This window comes from Chiloscyllium plagiosum, chromosome 34 (assembly GCF_004010195.1).
Source record: "Chiloscyllium plagiosum isolate BGI_BamShark_2017 chromosome 34, ASM401019v2, whole genome shotgun sequence".
NCBI classification, from domain to species: domain Eukaryota; kingdom Metazoa; phylum Chordata; class Chondrichthyes; order Orectolobiformes; family Hemiscylliidae; genus Chiloscyllium; species Chiloscyllium plagiosum.
In genome coordinates, this window is record NC_057743.1 from 2299973 (window position 1) to 2309247 (window position 9275).

A 9275-nucleotide genomic window follows, 5' to 3' on the forward strand; every position below is an offset into this window, starting at 1 on the left:
GTTCCTTCAGTATTGCTGGGTCAAAATCTTGGAAATGCATCCTTAACAGCCTTGTGGGTGTCCCTACACCCCAGAGACTACAGCAATTCATGAAGCTAACTTCACCACCACCTCCACCATCTCAGGGCTGAAAGGCATGGATAATACCTTTTGGCTTTGCTGGTAGTATGCATATCTCCTGAATTGATTTAAACTGGTGACACTGTTACTCCACATTAGGAATGAGACATGTCCTTTTCCATTTTGGGAATGTTTTTGATAGTAAGTTATCCCTTGATTTAATTACTGAATACTGTATTTGCAAAGATTAAATGTGTGGAATATTCTAAGAATTACACTAATAATAATTAGATAACAAATTTTATTCATATTATTGAGTTTCCCACTTTTCCCTCACATGCAACCTATTTGTTAATTACTATAACTAAATGCATACAGCTCCAAGAGTTCTGCTCCCTAATAATTACCAATTTCCAACATTTCTCAAAATGATATATAAATTCAATTTCTATACAGTTATGCAGGTAGTATAGTTCAATGTGATTAGTCAGTAACTCCAAGTCTATATGATGTGACTTTCTCTCTGTAACTGCTTTTTATTTGTCTCCAAATCCATCAGACTAATGTTTATGTACAGCAACTCCATCAAATATTGAGCCTGAAGCAGGCCTGGCTGGCTCCAGAGGCAGGTCCTGTGACTGCTTTCCTGCTCACTTGTCCCTAGAAAAAAATGACATGCGATTAGGAACTTAAGACATAGGAGCGGAAGTAAGGCCATTCGGCCCATCGAGTCCACTCCGCCATTCAATCATGGCTGATGGGCATTTCAACTCCACTTACCCGCATTCTCCCGTAGCCCTTAATTCCTTGTGACATCAAGAATTTATCAATTTCTGCCTTGAAGACATTTAGCGTCCCGGCCTCCACTACACTCTGCAGCAATAAATTCCACAGGCCCACCACTCTCTGGCTGAAGAAATGTCTCCACATTTCTATTCTGAATTTACCCCCTCTAATTCTAAGGCTGTCTCCATGGGTCTTAGTCTCCTCGCCTAACGGAAACAATTTCCTAGCGTCCACCCTCTCCAAGCCATGAACTTCCCATGTTTTTAGAATCAACTTAGACATATGGACATAAGACAGTGGTTACACTGTCTTGTTGGGTTTATACTGGTAGCTAGGAGATAGTGAGGACTGCTGATGCTCGAGAGTCAGAGTGTGGCGCTGGAAAAGGCACAAGGCAGGCAGCATCTGAGGAGCAAGAGAATAGATGTTTTGGTCCTGATGAAGGGTTATGCCCAAAACTTCAACTCTGGTCAGACACCGCCTGACCTGCTGTGCCCTTTCTGGTGCCACTCTTTATCGACGTATATTGGTAGCTGAAGATTGAGAAGCAAAAGTGATGACTGTGACTCGTGGAAATCTGCCCACTAACAACAGCTCTGTACAACAGCGGCACAGATTAGGTTTCAAAACATTTAATATTTAAACATTTTTATGAATATCTGCTCTCTCAAAACACATTACAAAAATAGAGTTGAGTTCAGAATGTACCAAGAATTCACTTTTAAAAGCAACTCAGTTTCACAAAAGCATTGCTGCTAAATCGAAGTGGGATGTCTTTATTCCCTGGATTAAGCAGAGGCTTTTTTTAATGGAATGGAGCTTGAAGATGATATTCTTTGTGTTCAATCCATCAGGCTCAATGGTTCTTTTATAGTGAATTATCATGCAATGCTTAAAAATGTATTTCTTCAAAGATTAATGTATTTAAAGAAGTGCAACTCAATGAAAATTTACACAGAAACTCTTATGGGACAGATCTTTTGCTGTCAGCACTGACTGAACCATATCCAGAGGCCCACATTTGAGGTGTGCATGGCCACAATCTTATACTATTATGACTTTTGTGGAAGTCATTATATGTATGATTCTGTGAGCCAGGGCCAGAAACATGGTAGATTGCAACATGATTCTGATGGAATATTATATCAGGGTTTCCATTTAAAAGCCTCTCCAAATGTAATTTCACCTGATAGTGATATGATCCATGAGGCAGGTATGGTTTCTGAAAGCTAAGGGGACCTTCCAGGTAAATTGTTTCATGAATCTTGGGGAAAGCCTGCTGTGGATTGTGAACCTTTCAAAAGGTAGATTTAAACAGTTTTACTAACTTCATATGTCATAGCCTAATAGTGTACGATAATTTAAATATGATTTTAAAGCAGTAATTCAGTATAAGAGTCTGTCCTTAAAAGGTAAATGACCATTAAATTGTGCATGTATTCCCATGCATGAGAGTACTTTAACTAATGGATACAGTGTCTATCTGCTTCAACTATATAGAAATCTGATTTAAGGCAGGTGACTATGCTTTGAATTTAGCATTGATAATAAATTTAAAAATCAGATAACACTTTGAGAAAAGGACTCCTTTGACTTGAACAGCATTGGGCTTTTTAAATAAAGGAACAGGCAACTGATCAAGCAACTTTAATGATGTCTTTCTATTGAGCTCTGTAAGGTTTACTTAGCTGTGAAATATCATGCCATTCCAATTGCAGTGTTGCGTTCCAAGCAACATTAATGGATTTAGCTCAATGGAATTTGGATATACTTTGTGGGGAGGACTGTACCTTGTTTTGCCTTATAGTTTTATGAGCAGTTAAAATAATTAGATGTTTAGAAGAGGGTTACGAATATTTGTTTATTTATTTTGACAGAATAATCATCACTTGACGGGAAAGGACTTATTTTGTGAAAAAGGTTTTTTTTCCCAGTGATTTTATTTAGCTCCTAAATTCTGTAGATTCTGGTTGAAAGGGTATATGGGGGCATGGGGAATGAATGGGCAACATTGTGAGGGCATGGAAGATGCTCAGATTACATGAAAGGGGCATGGGAGTAAGGAAGCAAATAGGGGACATGGAGAATTTTGGGTGGATGAGGGGTATGAGGATTAGGGGGCCTAAGAACCATGTAGAGGAATAGGTCAACGACCCCATGGAGGTAGGCCTTTTACATTGCTGGCTTCACCTGCCTCCATCTCTAATCTGCTTTTGGAGGTGGCTGTCTTGTCTTCAGCCCGCTTGGAAGACTGCAATTCCATGTGAATGGAAGACTTTCAGAACTTGGGAATGCAACATTGAGCAATGGTCTCACCACACTTCCTGAGTCAAAGCAGGAAGTTTTCTTGGTATCAAATGCAATCCACATATAACTTATAATTCATTTGACAATTAACAGTAGAAATGTCACAAATATGGAACTGAAAAACCAGAAAGATGAGAGACTCTCAGACTCAATCTTTCATTGTTGTGTTGTTTCTTCTTACTAACTGAGAACGGCAGACCTTTTGAGGTGATCCTTCATTTGCCATTTTAACCTTTACTTAAAAAGTGTTGAAAATAGTACAAAAGCCGATGCTACTGTTTAGCAAGGCTAGAATCAACCTTTGTATATACAGCTGCTTGGCACAATTTATCAGAAATATTGTGGATGATGTAGATCCATGTTTGTCTAATATTTGAGCATGCTCATCCATATTTTATGGCAAACAGACTCCATTTTTGCTGGAGTTTGGGTTTTATTGCACAGTGTGAGCACTGAATTTTGAGAGATATAATTATTCATAAACAGCAGGGAATATCTGTAGAACAGTCAAGCTATCAATCTATTTAAATAGACTACCTTTTAAAAATTGAAAAACAGCTTACATATATCTGTGAGCTGAAAAAAAACTGCACTTTCAGTTCTAATAATTGTGTATTGATACAATCTTAAATGCTATATTGTAGTATTTCTGTAGCTTAACTGCTTTATTTAATCTGTACTTAACCTCAATATGGATCCTGATATTTTCCCATGGTATGTGAGGTGGCATATGGTTGTAAGGGCAAAGAATGAAGGTACAAGACAACGTGAATGTTTTGGCATGAGCTGACACAGTCGGTAAAGGAGGCCATAGGCTCCACCTTGCCACATCAACCCACAATACCTCCGCCGTCAATACAATCAAGGTAGTCAACAAATCACTGTTTCCAAATGTCCATTACTCACAAAAAGATTAAGGGCAGGTAAATCGTATTTTGTAATCTTCACAGAGCTTAAACTTTTGTTCTTTATTCACGCAAGTAAACCCAGTCAATGTGCTGCACCTATTGAGGCAAAACCAAAGAGGATGATGATGTAATTGGTAAAACATAAAATTGCAGTATGAAAATACTGTAGTACGAATAGTTTAATTACTCAGGAATAACATCCCCAGTGCTTGAGGCTGACTGGTTTGACACTGTCTGTACTTCACAGGCAATTGGGCTATCGCAGATCTGACCAGGATTTTCCTTCCGAAGGTTCTCCAGATCCTCAAAATCACCATTTCCTACTGGGTCATCACGATCAAACCATTGAGTTTTCTTACTGCCTGGTTAAAGGAACAAATCAAATGGAAATTGTTAGCAACATGCCGAAAGACAGAAGCAGTGTTTTTATTTTTACTAGGTGCAGGGAATCTTCCTGGGAGACATCTAACTGCACAAAATCAATACACTGTCATTTACCATTGGCCAGAAATGGAACTGAATGCACAGACAAATACCATGGCTGCAACAGCAGAATGAGGCTTGGAATTCTGAAGCAAGTAATTTACTTCCTAACTCCCCAAAGCCTGCCCATCATAAGATACAAGTGAGAAGTTTGATAAGTCCCACTTGACTGGATGAATATAGTTCCAACAACGATCAAGAAACTTGATATTATCCAGGACAAAGCAGCACTATATCCACCAACCTCAGTAATTCACTTCCTTCACCTGATGCACAGGATCATGGAGTCATCATCATCATCTACAGCACAGGATAAGGCTTTTCATCTTATTGTGACGAGGCTGGTCAGAAACAACCACTAAATTATTCTAATCCCATTTTTTCAGATTTATCAAGTAGACTACACCAAAAACATTGCACCCATCTACACACCTGGTCACTTCTTGAAATAATTTAATCAAGTTGCTCAGACATGAATTTCACTTAATAAAACCATACTGACTGTCCTTAATTAATCCATGCCTCTCCAAATGCAAGTTAATCCTGTCCCTCAGAATTGCACACAATAGATTAGCACAACCAAGATTGGATTGAGTGGCCTGTAGTTTGTTGGTTTATCACTTGCTCCCTTCTGGAATAATGGTACCACATTGGCTGTTCTCCAGGCTTCTGGCACCTCTCCTGTGGTTAGAGAGGAATTGAACAAGTGCCTCTGCTATTTCCTCCTTTGTCTCACTCAACAACCTGCTTTACATTTCACTTGGCTCCAGATATCTATCCACTTTTAAGCATGTCAGGTCACTTGGAACCTCCTCTCAGTATGTGCTAATTTCTTTAATTGTATCATAGGTCTTTCTCCTGATTTCTACATCCATATTGTCTCTCTCACTTGTGCACACTGACCCAATGTATTCATTTAAAACCCTTCGTAAAATCTCTAGCTCAATGCACAAATAGGTTCAGCTCTCCCATTATCCTTAACATAACTGCAAAACAATTTCTGATTTTCTTTTATTTTAGCTGCTAGTACCCTTTCATGTTCCCTTTCAGCTCTCCTAATCTCCCTTTAAGTTTGCTCTTGCATTTGATACTCCATTAAGTCTTCTAATGTTTTGAGCTCTTGGTACTTGTCATAAGCCTCCCCTTTTCTCTGAATCTAATGCTGTATATCCATTGGTATCTTGGGTTCACAGAATGTATTTCTTTATTGGACCACGTTGGCTGGAAACTCTGCATATTTTCTTCTTGAATGCATTCCACTATTCTGAGAAAGATTTATCTGAAAATACTTACTCCCAGTTCACTTTGGCCAAATCATTTCTGATCTTATTAAAATCAGCCTTCTTCCAATTGACAACTTTGATATCAGGCCCATCCTTGTCCATATATCCAGGCCCAGTGTGGAAACAGGCCTTTCAGTCCAACAACTCCACACCAACCCTCTGTAGAGTATCCAACCCAGACCCATCCCCCTAACCTATTCTTATAATCCTGCATTCCCTATGGCTAATGTACCTGATCTACACATCCCTGAACACTATGGGCAATTTAGCATGGCCAAACCATCTAATCTGCACATCTTTGGACTGTGGTAGGAAACTGGAGCACCCAGAGGAAACCCACACAGACATGAGGAGAACATGCAAACTCCACACACACCATTGCCCGAGGCTGGAATCAAACATAGGTCCCTGGCACTGTGAGGCAGCAGTGCTAACCACTGAGTCACTGTGCCATTCATAACAATCTTGAATCTAACAGAGTTGTGATCACTGTCTGCAAGATGTTCCCTCACTAATAGTTCAACAACTTGCCCAACTTCTGTTCTTGTTTCAATCTTCCCATAACAGCCACTCTCAGTTTGAAAGTCTCAGTGCGTACCTACCAAAGTTAATTATCTTCCTGATGAACATCTAAACAGGTTCATAAAATAATTCTACATGCATTTCATGATGATCTAATATGCTCCCTTTTTTAAGGGCTCCACATGTGCGTTACCTTGAATCTGTACAACATTTTCAAACTGTTATGAACACTAATGAGACCAGATTTATGTCGTGGACTGATTAATGACCAGTAATGTTATTGTTTAAAGTTATTGTTTAATGTAAACCAGTATTGTTTACATTTGCAATCCTAGCTACTTGGTAAGAGAAGAAAACCATAAGATACCATAGTTTTGTACAAACAGCAATAAGATATAATGTTAGAACTGTAAAATAATCTACCACATAGACATAACTTACACTCCAACATCTCGAATTAACATGAGGAATACATAGGTACTAGACAAACAGTAGTCAAATAGCGAATAGATAGATCCAATGGGTTCCTCAGCAATTCCAGATATGGTGATACTGCGGATCATAAACTCTCAAAACATCGGCTTCGTAACAAAAGGTTTCAATTCTTCACTTTACAAGATTTAACTTCAGAACATCCTCAGAAACTGCTCCATTACAGTGAATGATTGCTTGAATCCCAAGAATTTGATTTCTTTTCCTGAGACTGTGTTCTACTGGATTCCTGAGATTGCACTCCAGCTCCTAGTATCAGCTCCATTCCAGCTCTTTCGGAGACAGATAGTTTCACTAGGCTGACACTATCCCAGTGCTTTTTTGAGATTCAGTTGCACCAAGCAAATAAAAGGAGAGTAGGGACAAAATCAATTGACTAATAGAAACTGAGAGTTATGGTCAATGGATACATTTTCATGCTGGAGGAAGGTCTGGAGGGAGGTTATCCAATATCCAGTACTAGGACTCTTGCTTCTTCTGATGTTTATTAATGATCTTGATTTTGCAAACTTGGAACCACTGTGAAGAAGACAATGTAGAACTTCAAAAGTATACTGATAGGTTAGTGGAGAGGGTGAATATGTGCCATTCAATGCAGAAAACAGAATTTGGTAGCAAAGATATGGATAGACAAGTAAAAGATAGGGGTTACAAGTCTAAAGGAGTGTAGGAGCAGAGGAATCTGGGTATTGTATACATGCACGGATCATTGAAGGTGGCAGCAGAACAAATGAGGAGAACATATTAATATCCTGGATGAATATATTTCTTTTCAAGTCTTATCTTAGCCTCTACCTTTTAAAATTTATGTAAATCTATGCCCCCTGGCTATTGGTCACCCTTACAAATGGAAAAAGTATCTTCCTATTTATGCTTCTCAATCTTACACACCTCTGTCAGGTTTCCTCTCAATCTTCACTTCTCCAAGAAAATCCCCACCTCTTTAATCTTTCCAGCCCAGGCAACATCCTGGTAAATCTCCTCCACATCCTCTCTAGTGCAATGCCATCAGCATAACCTGTTTACTTTTGTATTCTATGCTTTGGCTAATAAAGGCAAGTATCCCACATACTTTCTTAACTACCTTATCAACCTTCAGAGATCCATGAATATGTACACCAAGGTTCCTCTAATCTTCAATTTTATGGACTGTTGCTTCTGTTTAGACCTGATTCGGGCCACGATAATCTGTTTCTCAAAAACAGGAAATGAGCGCACCATGTGATCTCCTGACACAGACTAAAAACTAAAGCCACGTAACAGCTGCTAGGGTTAAGGCACCCAGGGAATCATCATAATGAAGATTAGTTTTTAAGCCCCAAAGGCACATAATTGGCAATTGTACTCAAAGTTGATCTCAGTGTACCGCAGTACAACATCTCATTGTCTCCAGTGAAGAAATTACTAGCACCAGTAAAGAAATAAAACTGCGCAGTTCTCCGATTTTACTTATTCTTTCATGGGTCAGAGGCGTCACTGGCAAGGCCAACATTTGTTGACCATCTATCCAATCCCTTACTTGCAATTCCTCTGCCTCTGCCGCATCTGCTCCTAGGAGGAGCAATTCCACTCCAGAACATCCCAGATGGCCTCCTACTTCAACGACCGCAATTTCCCCTCCCATGTGGTTGATGATGCCCTCCAGCGCATCGCCTCCACTTCCCGCACCTCCGCCCTTGAACCCCACCCTCCAACTGCAACAAGGATAGAACCACTTTCCTCACCTTCCATCCCACCAATCAGGTCCAAACATTGCATCACCCAGTGCCATTTCCGCCACCTATAGTCAGACCCCACCATATAGATAATATTTCCCACCCACCCCTATCAGCATTCTGCAGAGACCATTACGTCCACGACTCCCTCGTTAGGTCCCATCCCGGCACCTTTCCTTGACAGCGCAAGAGGTATAAAACCCGCACCCAAGCTCCCCCCTCACCTCCATCCAAGGCCCCGAAGGATCCTTCCATATCTGGCAGAGATTTTACTGCACATCCAAACACCTCATCTACTGTGTCCGTTGCTCTCGATGTGGTCTCCTCTACATCGGGGAGGCAGGGATGCCAACTTGCGGAATCTTTCAGAGAACATCTCCGGGACACATGCACTAAACAACTCCATCGCCCTGTGGCTGATCATTTCAAGTGCCCTCCCACTCTGTCAAGGACATGCAAGTCCTGGGCCTCCTCCATCACCAAGTCCTCGCCATCTGACGACTGGAGGAAGAACACCCCATCTCCAACCACATGGGATCCATGTTGATTACAAGTTTCCGCAACTCTCCTCCCCCACTTTAACCCAGATCCAACCCTCCAGCTCAGTACCATCCTCTTGAACTGTCCTTCCTGTCCATCTTCCTTCCCACCTATCCACACCATCCTCTGCTCCAATGAATCAGAATCACCCCCCACCTTCATCTACCTATTCTACCTAT

The 9275-nt window shown here is 40.5% G+C and overlaps 1 long non-coding RNA gene across 1 annotated transcript; it reads right to left on the minus strand.

The window, feature by feature from the left end:
- Positions 1-385: 385 nt before the first annotated feature.
- On the minus strand, positions 386-4525 carry LOC122540125. Its single transcript, XR_006309240.1, has 3 exons — positions 4249-4525; positions 4060-4157; positions 386-720 (listed from the first exon to the last, which is right to left on the minus strand). It is a non-coding gene; the product is annotated as an uncharacterized LOC122540125 (long non-coding RNA).
- Positions 4526-9275: the final 4750 nt, after the last annotated feature.